We start from the raw sequence: 13,893 nt of genomic DNA on the forward strand, positions 1-13,893 counted from the left end.
ATGTCAGAATGCCCTAAAATAACTATATGCAAATGATAACTATGTAATGAATCAAGGGTGAAATTTTATTCTATTATTTGTAAACAGTTGAGTTCAAAATAAGGGTCAATTTCATTTACCTGATTGAAAATATAGAGAATTCAGAGAGGCTTGGAAATTGCAAAATATTTTTTGAAAAGAAAGTTTATTAAAATACTACTATTCTTGAAGGATAAAAGTGGTTTGTATATATTTACCTAAGAGTAATTTTGTTGATGTAATAATTATGTAAATGTACCCAGGCTATATATGCAATGCTATAAAGTATGCAATGAAAAGAACACACTGATGAAATAATGACTACACTGCATTCAGTGTAATCCAAACAAACATCTCCAAATGCTGGTGCATGCTTAACATGTCAAAAAAAAAAAAGTGAAACTTCTCATTTATCCATTTTATTTTACATAGTTTTATGGTCTTTGCAGTTTAATGTATTTGTGAATGATCTGCTTCTTGAATTGACTCCTAGAGTAGTGATGTTATATTTTAATGCTACAAATTAGATATGCAAATATTATATTGCAAATTGCATGAGATTAAATTGAATAATTATATAATATTACATATTAATAATTACATATTAATAATTATGTAATAAGTTTCATTGTTTCCTTTGTTGATGAAAAACTATCTAAGAAAGTAATGGAAAATTTTTGTTTGAGCCAAATTATAACCTGGGAACAGCATCTCAGAAAGCTCTGAGAACTGTTTCACCCATTAGAAATCAAAACATGATTATATAAGTTTTCTGAGTCAGAGGTCTGCAAGTACAAAGTGGTGTGTCATGTGACCCCTTACAAGATCAAAAAGGAACGTTATCTTTTAAGGAGTTGTTTTATTGTTGCGAGGAGAATGTTGCTCTTTATGAGCAGATATTTCTGGCAATGGGGGAGGTTTTGTCCATGCATAATGCAGATACACAGTGCACAGTAGAGGGGAGAGAAGAGGCCAAAGGGCAGAGAAATATGTTTAAATTTTATGTTTAAATTTTTCTTGTCTTGCCATAAAACATGAATTTTATTTCACACCTTTATATTTGTTTTAGCTTTAATATAAAAGTAATAGATAGTTAATGGAGAATGCATTTAAATATATTCCTTACATATTTAAAGACTAAATTAGAGGTTCAAGATGACAATATTGTTAAACAAGCTAAGATAAGAGAGAGAGAATTTTAAAGTTATGCTTCTACAAAACTCACATAGTGTGTTCACTGGCCCTGCTTATACATACTAAGAGTATATATGCTATTAATAAACAAGGGACCTTGACAAAAAAATCCTGTGAAGTGAATAGGAGAACTTATTTCTAGTTAAGCATTTTTTCTTCTTTGAATATATACCTGTTTCTTCAAATAAAATTAATTTTATTTAAAAATATTCTATATTTGTGTGTATGTGTTTGTATATATATACACATATATAAAGTAAAAATTAAATTATAAGGTGATGAGAAAAATCAGTTTTAAAGATAAAATATAAATAGTTTTAGAAATAAACAGGTTTAGGAAAAAGAAGAAAAAAATTCATTTAAAGTGAAAAATAAAATTCTGTTCCAATAATAGTTTAGAAAACTACAAGGTATCATTATGAGCAGAAGAAACAAATCAAATAGAACTAGGCAACTGTTTTGTTTTTCTTTCATTGCCTGAGTGAGCATTATGATAAAGAAATGGCAATTCTAATCTCAGTTATGATAGGTTGCTATTTTATATTCTGAAGTAGAAAGAATACAAATAAAATCAATGAATAAATTATCCCTGAAAAAGTAACCTCATTTCTCAACTTGGAGGTGGCCAGAAATTGAGGAGAGATTTCATTTATAATACCTCATTTACATAAAGTTTAATAATTTTTGGACAAGTAGATAATACTCTTTAAAATATTATGTGTTTCTTGCTAAGGTAAAATTATGGAGAGTTTGTTAACATGATCTTCCAATGTAATATTGTTTCTAAATGAATTTTCAAATATATTACTTATCTGAACCTCAGTATGGGTTTTCTTGTATATGATGTTTATTTTCAGTTTTTAAAGGAATTTTGCTAAAATGTATTGATATTAGTACTTCCTAAAGTAAATTTTCTAGACTAGGATTAAAGATTTTTTTAAATGTGATGACACAAAGTAAGAACCTTGAGATTAAAGCTATGTGTTCAAAGCTACAAATGATTTTTGCAATTATTGCAGCCTGGTCTTGCCCCTAGACCTACAGTAGCAGCATCTTCTTTGGTCACGTGTGGGACTACATAAAGTTATTCTGAGTTTACTCAGTATTGAGAAGCACTCAGTATTCTAGGCTCTTAAAATTCCAAGTGTGTTCCACAGACCAGCAGTATCTGCATCAGCTTGGAACCTTTTAGAAAAGCAAAATTTTGGGCCCGACCTCAGAATAACTGCAACAGAATCTGCACATTAAAAAGATCTGAATGAATTCACATGCACACTAAAGCTTAAGAAGCACCCGCCTAGGTCCTAACTTATAACCAACCCCATGAAACATTAACTGGTAGGACTTACAAAGCTATATACTAAACACGGGGCTTAATCAGTTTTGCACATGAACTTTAAGGTTAATTCAAATCTAGGTGTCATTTATGCCCTATTTCTCTTCATTGGTACTAGTGATTTAAAATGTTCTGCCTGGTATATAGTGGGTAACAGTTAATGTCATATGAATGGAAATGATTTGAGTGAGATGACTAGTATGTAGGCACCAGTACGTTTTATGTTTTGAGATAGGCATAAATAAGGAAAGACTACAAAACAATTTCAGAGTAAAGTTTTCAGATCAGCTGCACATCTGGCAACCATTTCTCTAGCAGGTGACTTCTAAATCATTTGATCTTGGAATTGGTAGTAAAGCTCTTGGTTTGGGGCCAATTTCATTACCAGAATTTTTGTCGGAAGAGTCAGAGCTGACAAGAGAACTGCTGCCTCTCATCCTTCTCCTTGCTGTCCTCTCAGAACCTGATCAGCTATTTCTTCTTGGGGACTCCACGGCTGTGTGTACTGGAAACATCTAGGAGCTGTTTTATTATCTAACAGATCCTCAGAATGATGGTTATTGAACAGTGGCATGCTTCCCATCATCCTAGGACCTACTAGCTTTATTGATGAAAACAGTGCACCACTACTAATTCTGATACTGTCTTTCCACATCATGAACACCCCTGTCTCAAGAATTTCTCAAAATCTTTCTAATGTAACAAAGTCTTACTTTGTGAGCAAAAATGTACACATACCTTCTTTGATAAAGTTTCAGTGTAGGTTTTTTTTTTGACCATTTTTAATTGATTTCTTATATTTTCTGTTTTGTTTTTTTTTAAAGGTTTTATTTATTTATTTATTTATTTATTTATGGCTGTGTTGGGTCTTCGTTTCTGTGTGAGGGCTTTCTCTAGTTGCGGCAAGTGGGGGCCACTCTTCATCGCGGTGCGCGGGCCTCTCATTATCGCGGCCTCTCTTGTCGCGGAGCACAGGCTCCAGACACGCAGGCTCAGGAATTGTGGCTCACGGGCCTAGTTGCTCCGCGGCATGTGGGATCTTCCCAGACCAGGGCTCGAACCCGTGTCCCCTGCATTAGCAGGCAGATTCTCAACCACTGCGCCACCAGGGAAGCCCATATTTTCTGGATGCAAGTCATGTGTTAGAACTGTATGTGTTTTACAGATATTGTTGTCTAGTCTGCACTTATTTTTTTCATTCTCTTAACAATGTCTTTCACAGGCAGATAGTAAAATTTATATTTTCTTTTATAAGTTGTGCTTTCAGTATTTATTTATTTATTTATTGAATAATAATGGTTTTACGGTGTTGTGTTAATTTCTTCTGTACAGCCAAGTGATTCAGTTATATATACATTTAAAAAAATACTCTTTTCCAGCATATTGAATATAGTTCCCTGTGTTATACAGTAGGACCTTATTTACCCATTCTATATATAATAGCTTACATCTGCTAACCCAAACCTCCCACTCTATCCCTCCCCCAAGCCCTTCCCCCTTGGCAACCACAAATCTGTTCTCTTTGTCCTTGAGTCTGTTTCTGTTTCATAGATAGGTTCATTTGTGTCATATTTTAGATTCCACATATAAGTGATATCATAACGGTATTTGTCTTTCTCTTTCTGACTTACTTAGTGTGATAATCTTTAGTTGCATCCATGTTGATTCAGTGGCGTTATTTCATTCTTTTTTATGGCTGAGTAGAATTCCATTGTATATATGTACCACATCTTCTTTATCCTTTCATCTGTCGATAGACATTTAGGTTGTTTCCATGTCTTGGCAATTGTAAACAGTGCTGCTATGAACATAGGGGAGCATGCATCTTTTTTAATTATAGTTTTGTCTGGATATATGCCCAGGAGTGGGATTGCTGGATCATATGGTAGTTCTATTTTTAGTTTTCTGAGGAACCTCCATACTGTTCTCCACAGTGGCTGCAACAACTTACATTCCCACTAACAGTGTAGGAGGGTTCCCTTTTCTCCACACCCTCTCCAGCATTTGTTATTTGTAGAATTTTTCATGATGGCCATTCTAACCGGTATGAGGTGGTACCTCATTGTAGTTTTGGTTTGCATTTCTCTAATAATTAGTGATGGTGAACATCTTTTCATGTGTCTATTGGCCATCTATATGTCTTCTTTGGAGAAATGTCTATTTAGGTCTTCTGCCCATTTTTGGATTGGATAGTTTTTTTGTTGTTGAGCTGTATAAGCTGTTTGTAAATATATTTTGGAAATTAAGCCCTTGTTGGCCACATCATTTGCAAATATTTTCTCCCATTCTGTAGGCTGTCTTTTTGTTTTGTTTATGGTTTCCTTTGCTGTGCAAAAGCTTGTAAGTTTGATTAGGTCCCATTTCCTTATTTTTGTTTTTATTTCTATTGCCTTGGGAGACTGGCCTAAGAAAACATTGGTATGATTTATGTCAGAGAATGTATTGCCTGTGATCTCTTCTAGGAGTTTTATGGTGTCGTGTCTTATGTTTAAATGTTTAAGCCATTTTGAGTTTATTTTTGTGTATGGTGTGAGCATGTGTTCTAACTTCATTGATTCACATGCAGCTGTCCAACTTTCCCAGCACCACTTGTTGAAGAGATTGTCTTTTTCACATTGTTATGTCCTTGCCTCCTCTGTCAAAGATTAATTGTGTGGGTTTATATTTGGGCTCCCTATTCTGTTCCATTAATCCATATATCTGTTTTTGTGCCAGTACCACACCGTTATGATTACTGTAGCTTTGTAGTATTGCCTGACGTCTGGGAGTTATGCCTTCTGCTTTGTTCTTTTTCTTCAGGATTGCTTTGGAAATTCTGGGTATTTTATGGTTCCATATAAATTTTAGAATTGTTTGTTCTAGTTCTGTGAAAAATGGCATGGGTAATTTGATGGGGATCACATTAAATCTGTAGATTGCTTTGGGTAGTATGGCCATGTTAACAATATTAATTCTTCTAATCCAAGAACATGAGATATCTTTCCATTTCTTTGAATCACCTTCAGTTTCGTTTATTAGTGTTTTATAGTTCTCAGCATATAAGTCTTTCACCTTGTTGGTCAGGTTTATTTCTAAGTATTTTATTTTTGGGGGTGCAATTTTGAAAGTTTTTTTTTTTTTACATTCCCTTTCTGATATTTCATTGTTAGTGTAAAGAAATGCAACTGATTTCTGTATGTTAATCTTTTTTCCTGCTACCTTGCTGAATTCATTTATCAGTTCTAGTAGTTTATGTGTAGAGTCTTTAGGGTTTTCTATATATAGTATCATGTCATCTGCATATAAAAACAATTTTACCTCTTCCCTTCCAATTTGGATATGTTTTATTTCTTTTTCTTGTCTGATTGCTGTGGCTAGGACTTCCAATACTATGTTGAATAGAAGAGGTGAGAGTGGGCATCCTTGTCTTGTTCCAGATTTTAGCAGGAAAAGCTTTGAGCTTTTCACTGTTGAGTATTATATTGGCTGTGGGTTTGTCATAAATAGCTTTTATTATGTTGAGATGTGTGCCCTCTATACCCACTTTGGTAAGAGTTTTTATCATGAATGGATAATGAATTTTGTCAAATGCTTTTATTGCATCTATTTAGATGATCGTGTGGTTTTTTGTCTTTTCTTTCATTTATGTGATGTATCACATTGATTGATTTGCATATGTTGAACCATCTGTGTGAAATTGAGATGAATCCCACTTGGTCATGGTGTATGATCTTTGTTATGTGTTGTTGGATTCGGTTTGCTAATATTTGGTTGAGAATTTTTAAATCTATATTCATCAAAGATATTGGCCTGTAATTTTCCTTTTTGGTGGTGTCTTTACCTGGTTTTGGTAACAGGGTGATGGTGGATGTATAGAATGTCTTTGGGAGTGTTCCTTCCTCTTCAGTCTTTTGGAAGAGTTTGACAAGGATCAGTATAAATTCTTTGTATGTTTGGTAGAATTCTCCTGTGAAGCCATCTGGTCCTGGTCCTGGGCTTTTGTTTGTAGGGAGTTTTTTTGTTTTTCTTTTGGTTTTGTTTGTTTGCTTTATTATAGATTCTGTTTAATTCTAGTGATTGGTTAGTTCAACTTATCTATTTCTTCTTGATTCAGTTTTGGTGGGCTGCATGTTTCTAGAAACTTGTTCATATCTTCTAGGTTGTCAAATTTATTGGCATATAATTGTTTGTAGTGTTCCCTTGTGGTTTTTTGTATTTCTGCAGTATTGGCTGTCATGTTCCCTTTTTCATTTCTTATTTTGCTTATTTGGGTTCTCTCACCTTTATTCTTGGTGAGCCTGGCCAGAGGTTTGTCAATTTTGTTTACCCTTTCAAAGAATCAGCTCTTGGTTTCATTGATTTTTTTCTATTGTTTTTTAATCTCTATTTTATTTATTTCCTCTCTGATCTTTATTATTTCCTTCCTTCTGCTGACTTTAGGTTTTATTTGTTCTTCTTTTTCTAATTCTTTTAAGTGGTAGGTTATGTTGTTTATTTGACATTTTTCTTATTTTTTGAGGAAGGCCTATATCACTATGAACTTCCCTCTAAGAACTGCTTTTGCAGCATGCCATAGATTTTTGTATGGTTGTGTTTTCATTGTTATTTGTCTCAAGGTATTTTTAATTTCTTCTTTGATTTCATCATTGACCCATTGATTTTTTAGTAGCATGTTGTTTAGTCTCAATGTAATCATTTTTTTTCTCATTTCTTTTTCTGTGGTTGATTTTTAGTTTTATGTTGTGATCAGAGAAGATGCTTGAGATTATTTCTATACTCTTAAATTTGTGCAGGCTTGGTTTGTGCCCTACTATGTGGTCAATCTTAGAAAATGTTCTGTGTGCACTTGAGAAGAATGTGTATTCTGGTTTTTTTGGATGTTATGTCTGAAAATTTCAATTAAGTCTAGCTGTTCTGTTGTATCATTTAGCATCTCTGCTGCCTTATTGATTTTCTGTCTAGAAGATCTGTCCATTGATGTGAGTGGGTTGTTAAAGGAATACTATTACTGTATTCCTGTCAATTTCTCCCTTTATGTCTGTTAGTATGTTTTTTATGTAATTGGGTGCTCCTATATTAGGTGCATATATGTTGACGAGTGTAAAATCCCCTTCTTGTATTGATCCTTTTATCATTATACAATGTCCTTCTTTACTTTTCTTTATCGTCTTTGTTTTAAAGTCTATTTTCGCTGATATGAGTATTGTGATCCCCACTTTCTTATCATTTCCATTTGCATGGAATATCTTTTTCCATCCCCTCACTTTTCATCTATGTGTGTCCTTTGCTCTAAAGTGGGTCTCTTGTAGGCAGCATATTGTAGGCTCTTTTTTTTTAATCCAATCTGCCACTCTATGTCTTTTGATTGGAGCATTTAGTCCATAGTTATTTAAGGTAATTATTGGTAGGTATGTATTTATTGCCATTTAAAACCTTGTTTTCCAGTTGATTCTGTTTCTTCTTTGTTCCTTTCTTTTTGTTTTTATTTTTGTGGTTTGATGATTACCTTTTATCTTATGCTTGTGTTTTCTTCTTTTTGGTTTTTGTGAATCTGTTGTATGTTTTTGATTTGTGGTTATCCTGTTTTTCAAGTATGTTAACCCCTTCCTATACCTACTTGCTTTATGCCGATAGTCATATAGGCTCAAACACATTCTAAAAAAACCCAGAATCTATGTTTTCTTACTCTCCTCCCCCACATTTTATGATTTTGATGTCCTCTTTTACACCTTCATGTTTATCCTTTTGCTGTTCATTGTAGTTATCATTGTTTTCACAAAAATGTTTCATATATTTTTTTTAAATATGTGTACTTATTTAAGTGATTTACTTCCCAATTGTGTTTTTCTCTTTCTTGTAGATTCTTGCTTCTTTTCTGTTTAGAGAAAACTTTTCAATATTTCTTTTAGGACAGGTTTAGCATTGCTGTATTCTTTTAGTTTGTGCTTGTCTGAGAAATTCTTTTTCTCCTTCTATTCTACATGATAATCTTGCTAGGTAGAGTATTCTAGGTTGCGTATTTTTCCCTTTTAGGATTTTGAATATATCTTGCCACTCCCTTCTGGCCTGCAATATTTCTGTAGAAAAATAAGCTGATAGCCTTATGGGGGTTCCCTTATAATTAACTTTGTTTTTCTCTTGCTGCCTTTAGAATACTCTCTTTAACTTTTGCAGTTTTTATTATAATATGTCTTAGTGTAGGTCTGTTTGGGTTTATCTTGTTTGGGAGCCTCTGTGCTTCCTGTACCTCGATTTCTGTTTCCTTCTTTAGTTTTGGGAAGTTTTCAGCCATAATTTCTTCAAATACATTTTCAATCCCCTTTTCTCTTTCTTCCCCTTCTGGGAGCCCTAATATGTGAAAATTGGCATATTTACATTATCCCATAGGTCTCTTTATATTATCCCATAGGTCTCTTATATTGCTTTCATTTATATATTATCCCGTAGGTCTCTTATATTGCTTTCATTTTTTTCTATTTGACTTTCTATCTGATGTTCTAATTGGGTGATTTCCTTTATTCTGTCTTCCATATCACTTATTTGTTCTTCTGCAATATTCATTCTGCTATTCTTTGCCTTTAGCTCAGCTTTTGTCTCAGCAAATGAGCTTTCTAATTTTTCTTGGCTCAGCTTAGTAGTTTCTAGTTTCTTTTTACAGTACTCTGCATTTCTGTTGAGAGCCTTTCTTAATTCTTTCAGTATTTTCATTATCTCCTTTTTGAAATCAGTGTCTTTCATTATTTGTTCTTTCGGGGGAATTCTCTTGGCCATTTAACTGGGAGCAGTTCCTCTGCTTCTTCATTTTACTTGTATTTTTCTTACTCTGTGAGTTTAGGAGAAACAATTGTCTACTGTGGTCTTAGAGGGCTGTATATATTTTGGAGCTTCCCTGTGTAGCTTGTGTGGGTTTAATATTTTTGGTGTAAGGGCTGTTTTTTAGGAAGGATGCCTGCCATCTCTTTCCTCAGTGTGTGCTAGCCGTTATCCCTTTGATAGGGTGTGTGCAGATTTGGCAGGTGTTCCCTGTTCCTGGGGCTCTAGGTGGTGGTGGCGGCGGCTCTTGTGCCCCCGGAAACTGTGATGGCACTGGAGGTGGCTTGCAACTGCTCTGGAGCCTGGGAGGGTGGTGGTGGCTGCTTGCATGCGCTCCCACAGCCCGCAACAATGGCAGCTTGTGACAGCTCCTGGAGCTCGTGTAGGTCATGTCCTGTTGCCTGACAGCATGTGCAGGGAAAAAAGCTGCAATGGCGGGTCCCTCCTCTTGTCCACCCCCCAAAACAATGGTGTCTGACCTCTAAGCTGGGCCAGGGCTTCCTCTGCATACACCCTCAGTTGTGGTCACACCAGACTCCAGCCAACTTCGGGCTGTTTCCATGCAGCCAACCCCAGTTCTCTCCCCAGGTCTGATCTCTGAAGCCCGAGCTCAGCACCCAGCCACTGCCCACACCAGCGAACGTGCCTCTCACGCTGGGGAGTGCAGGGCAGTGGCACTGACTGTCTGTGCAGGTTTCTCTCTGTTCTGGCTGCCACAAACCGGTTGCCTCTCCTCCAAGGCTCCAAATCTCCTCCTCTGTTGTGGCTGATCTCCCTGCTGGTGAGGGGACTTCCCCAAGTGCAGGAACCTTTCCTCTTTCACAGCTCCCTTTCAGGGATGCAGGTTCCATCTCAATTCTATTCTCTTTCTTTTCTTCATTATTCTTTTGTCCTACCCGATTATGTGGAATTTTTCTTACCCTTTCAGAAATCTGAGGTCTTCTGCCATCATTCGGTAGATATTCTGTGAGAATCATTCCACATGTAGATGTATTTTTGATGTATTTGTGGGAAGAGGTAAACTTCACGTCCTACTACTTCATCATCTTCATCTCTCCCCCTCAGTGTCGTATTTAAAAATTATCTCCTAACCCAAGGTCATAAAGCTTTTCTATCATAATTTTTTCTAGATGGTTGATAATTTTATGGTTTACATTTAAGGACACAACACATTGTAAGTTAATTTTTGCATAAAGTGTAAGATATGAATTGAGGTACATGATTATATATATGGATGTCAAAATTTTCAAGCAGCATTTCTTGAAAAAGACCATTCTTTATCCATTGACTTCCCTTGATTCTTAAAAAAAAATAAAAATCATTTGACAGTATGGGTCTATTCTGGGCTCTCCACTGATTGATGTGTTTATCATTTGCATAATGCCATACTGCCTTGGGTTCTGATCTTATCTTTACTATTGCTGATCTTATTGCTTGATTTTAGTTTAGTTTGCTCTTATTTATCTAATTTCTTACTGTGGAAGCATAAATTACTATTTGACTCTTTATTGTTTTTTCTAATATAGGCATGCAATGCCAAACATTTTCCTATAAGCGTTACTTTAGCTGCACCCCAGAAAATTTGATATGTTGTATTTTCATTTTCACTTAGTTCAAAATTGAGTGTATATTAATATTTCATCTTTGATGCATGGGTTACTTAGAAGGGTGCTGTTTAACTTCCAAGTATTCATGGGATTTTTCCAAATAGCTTTTTGTAATTGATAATTAGCCTAATTATATTATTGAAAACACACTTTGTATTCTTTCTATTCTTTTAAATTTGTGTAAATTTGTCTTATGGCCCAGAATATAATCTATTTTGGTAACTGTTTCATGTGTATTTGAAAGAATATGTATTTGCTGTTGTTGTTGGGTAAAATGTTCTTTCAGTGTCAATTAGGTCAACTTAGTAGATGAAAAAATTTTAGTGGTTGCCCCATGGTCTACAATATACATCTTTAATTAATCATTCTGCCCTCAAATAATATACCACTTCACATATAGTGTAAGGAATTTATAACAGTAAATTCCTAATTCCTCCCTCCCATCCCTTGTATTATGATTGGTATACATTTTATTCTTTTTTGAAAAATTTATTTATTTATTTATTTATTTATTTATTTGTGGCTGTGTTGGGTCTTCGTTGCTGCGTGCGGGCTTTCTCTAGTTGTGGCGAGCAGGGGCTACTCTTCGTTGCGGTGCGTGGGCTTCTCATTGCGGTGGCTTCTCTTGTTGCAGAGCATGGGCTCTAGGCACGTGGACGTCAATAGTTGTGGTGTGCGGGCTCAGTAGTTGTGGCTCGCGGGATCTAGAGCGCAGGCTCAGTACTTGTAGCGTGCGGGCTTAGTTGCTCTGCGGTATGTGGGATCTTCCCAGACTAGGGCTCGAACCAGTGTCCCCTGCATTGGCAGGTGGATTCTTAACCACTGCACCACGAGAGAAGTCTGACATTTTATTCTTACACATACTATAGACATACAACTCTTTCATACTATTTTTAATCACACAGTTATGTTTTAGAGCAATTAAGAATAAGAAAAAATAAAGTAAAATTTATTTTATTTTCATTTATTCCAGTGCTCTTCCTTCTACTGTGCAGATGCATATCTTGCTGTCTGGTGTCATAGTCCTTCTGCCTAAAAAGCCTCCTTTAACATTTCTTTTAGTGTAGATGTGATGGAAATGCATCCTTTCCAGTTTTGTTTATCTGCAAAAGTCTTTATTTGTCCTTTGCTTTTTTGAAAGACATTTTTACTAGTTACAGTGAGGTGGGTATAACTTTCCTTTTGCTCGGCTTTTAGTGTAGGTGTTTGAATTAATGTAGTCAGGGCTTGGGCAGGTTTTGAGATTTGTTGTTGCTGTAGTTACCCACAGTGCACCACAGGCTTCAAGGGACCTTAGGTTTAGGGTGGGACCCAGTTTGCTTGAGGGTTGTTTAGGGTGGAGACCCATTTATCATTTCTCAGTGTCAGCTCCACCTTCAGCGTTCAGTGTGAATTTTGCCTGTTTGAAATTTGCCTCTTGCTTTTGTCCCAGGAAGCCCAACCATTACTTGTAATTTGCACTTGTTAGCCTAGTTGTACATGGCATGGTGGGGAGTGTTTTCTGATAGTCTGATTATGTCTTAATCCTGGCCATCCCAGCACCTGAATAATGGAATTATGGCCTTTACAGTTGCTCTTGACCCGCTTTAACTGTAGTTTTAGGCACAGGATAATTTCCTGCACCTTAAGTGTCACTGGTTTTCTGTTTCTTTCTCCCTATTGCAGTTGTTTTTTTCCCAGTACTTTAAAGTTGACAGTTTTTGTTGTCTTTCCTCCTACAAATGAAAGATTTTGTTCCTCTTTGGAACAAAATCTGTTTATAATATTCTAAAGCTAATTATATCCTGTTATGGTTTCCCAGTCTGAAGCTTCTGTTCACTCCCCAGGGTCTTCAAGGAGCTGCCTTTTGCATTATGTGCAGGATTTATAGCTGTTTCCTTGGGGGCTGGGGGAGGCCCCATTACAATCTTATTCCTACATTGCTCCCTCGCATATATTTTTCTACGTGTTTTTGCTGCTCTTGTCAATCTGATCCCATGTCTCTCAGAAATTATTTACAATTTCTAGACCCACAATTTCAGCATTTTTTATTTACCTTAAATATGGATATAAATACAAACACAGAAACAAATACAAACACAAATGTGTAATTATAACTGAATATATTACAACAAATTTAAAAGTAATCGCTCATTAAATATAAGTACCTATTTCCTGTAGGAGCTGAAGTATCACTCTATTTAATATACCTTGATCCAGTCTTTATCAATCCTTTTCCTAAACAATTTCCTCATTTAAAATTGAAAATGACCTTACATCTTGTTCTATAATCTAGGAAGATGTTTACAATTTATTGCCCATTTCCCCAAAGCCTTTTAATCTCTCCAAACAGCTTTTAATTTCCAGGAAAGATTCCTAGATGTAAAATGCCATTTTATGAATAATTTCTCTATTCCCTTTTGGGCAAGCTGCTACTTATCTGGCAAGATTTAAAAGCTATTTTCAAAAGGACTTCCAAGGGACTGGTAATTAGATTCTTTTAACTTTCAAAAACATTCTATTTGGATTTTGTTCCATATTAAGAATATTTCAGGGGCTTCCCTGGTGGCTCAGTGGTTGAGAATCTGCCTGCCAATGCAGGGGACATCGGTTCGAGCCCTGGTCTGGGAAGATCCCACATGCCGCGGAGCAACTGGGCCCTGTGAGCCACAATTACTGAGCCTGTGTGTCTGGAGCCTGTGCTCCACAACAGGAGAGGCCGCGATAGTGAGAGGCCCGCGCACTGCGACGAAGAGTGGCCCCCGCTTGCCACAACTAGAGAAAGCCCTCGCACAGAAACGAAGACCCAACACAGCCAAAAATAAAAAATAAATAAACAAATAAAGTTATATTATATTTAAAAAAAAGAATATTTTATAAGATATTTCAGAGGACATTTATCCCTCTTTTTAAATAGACTAAAGGGAATATGATACAATATCTATGAATGAGTGTAATTAAACCCTT

This window comes from Eubalaena glacialis, chromosome 2, assembly GCF_028564815.1.
Source record: "Eubalaena glacialis isolate mEubGla1 chromosome 2, mEubGla1.1.hap2.+ XY, whole genome shotgun sequence".
In the NCBI taxonomy this organism is placed as follows: Eukaryota; Metazoa; Chordata; class Mammalia; order Artiodactyla; family Balaenidae; genus Eubalaena; species Eubalaena glacialis.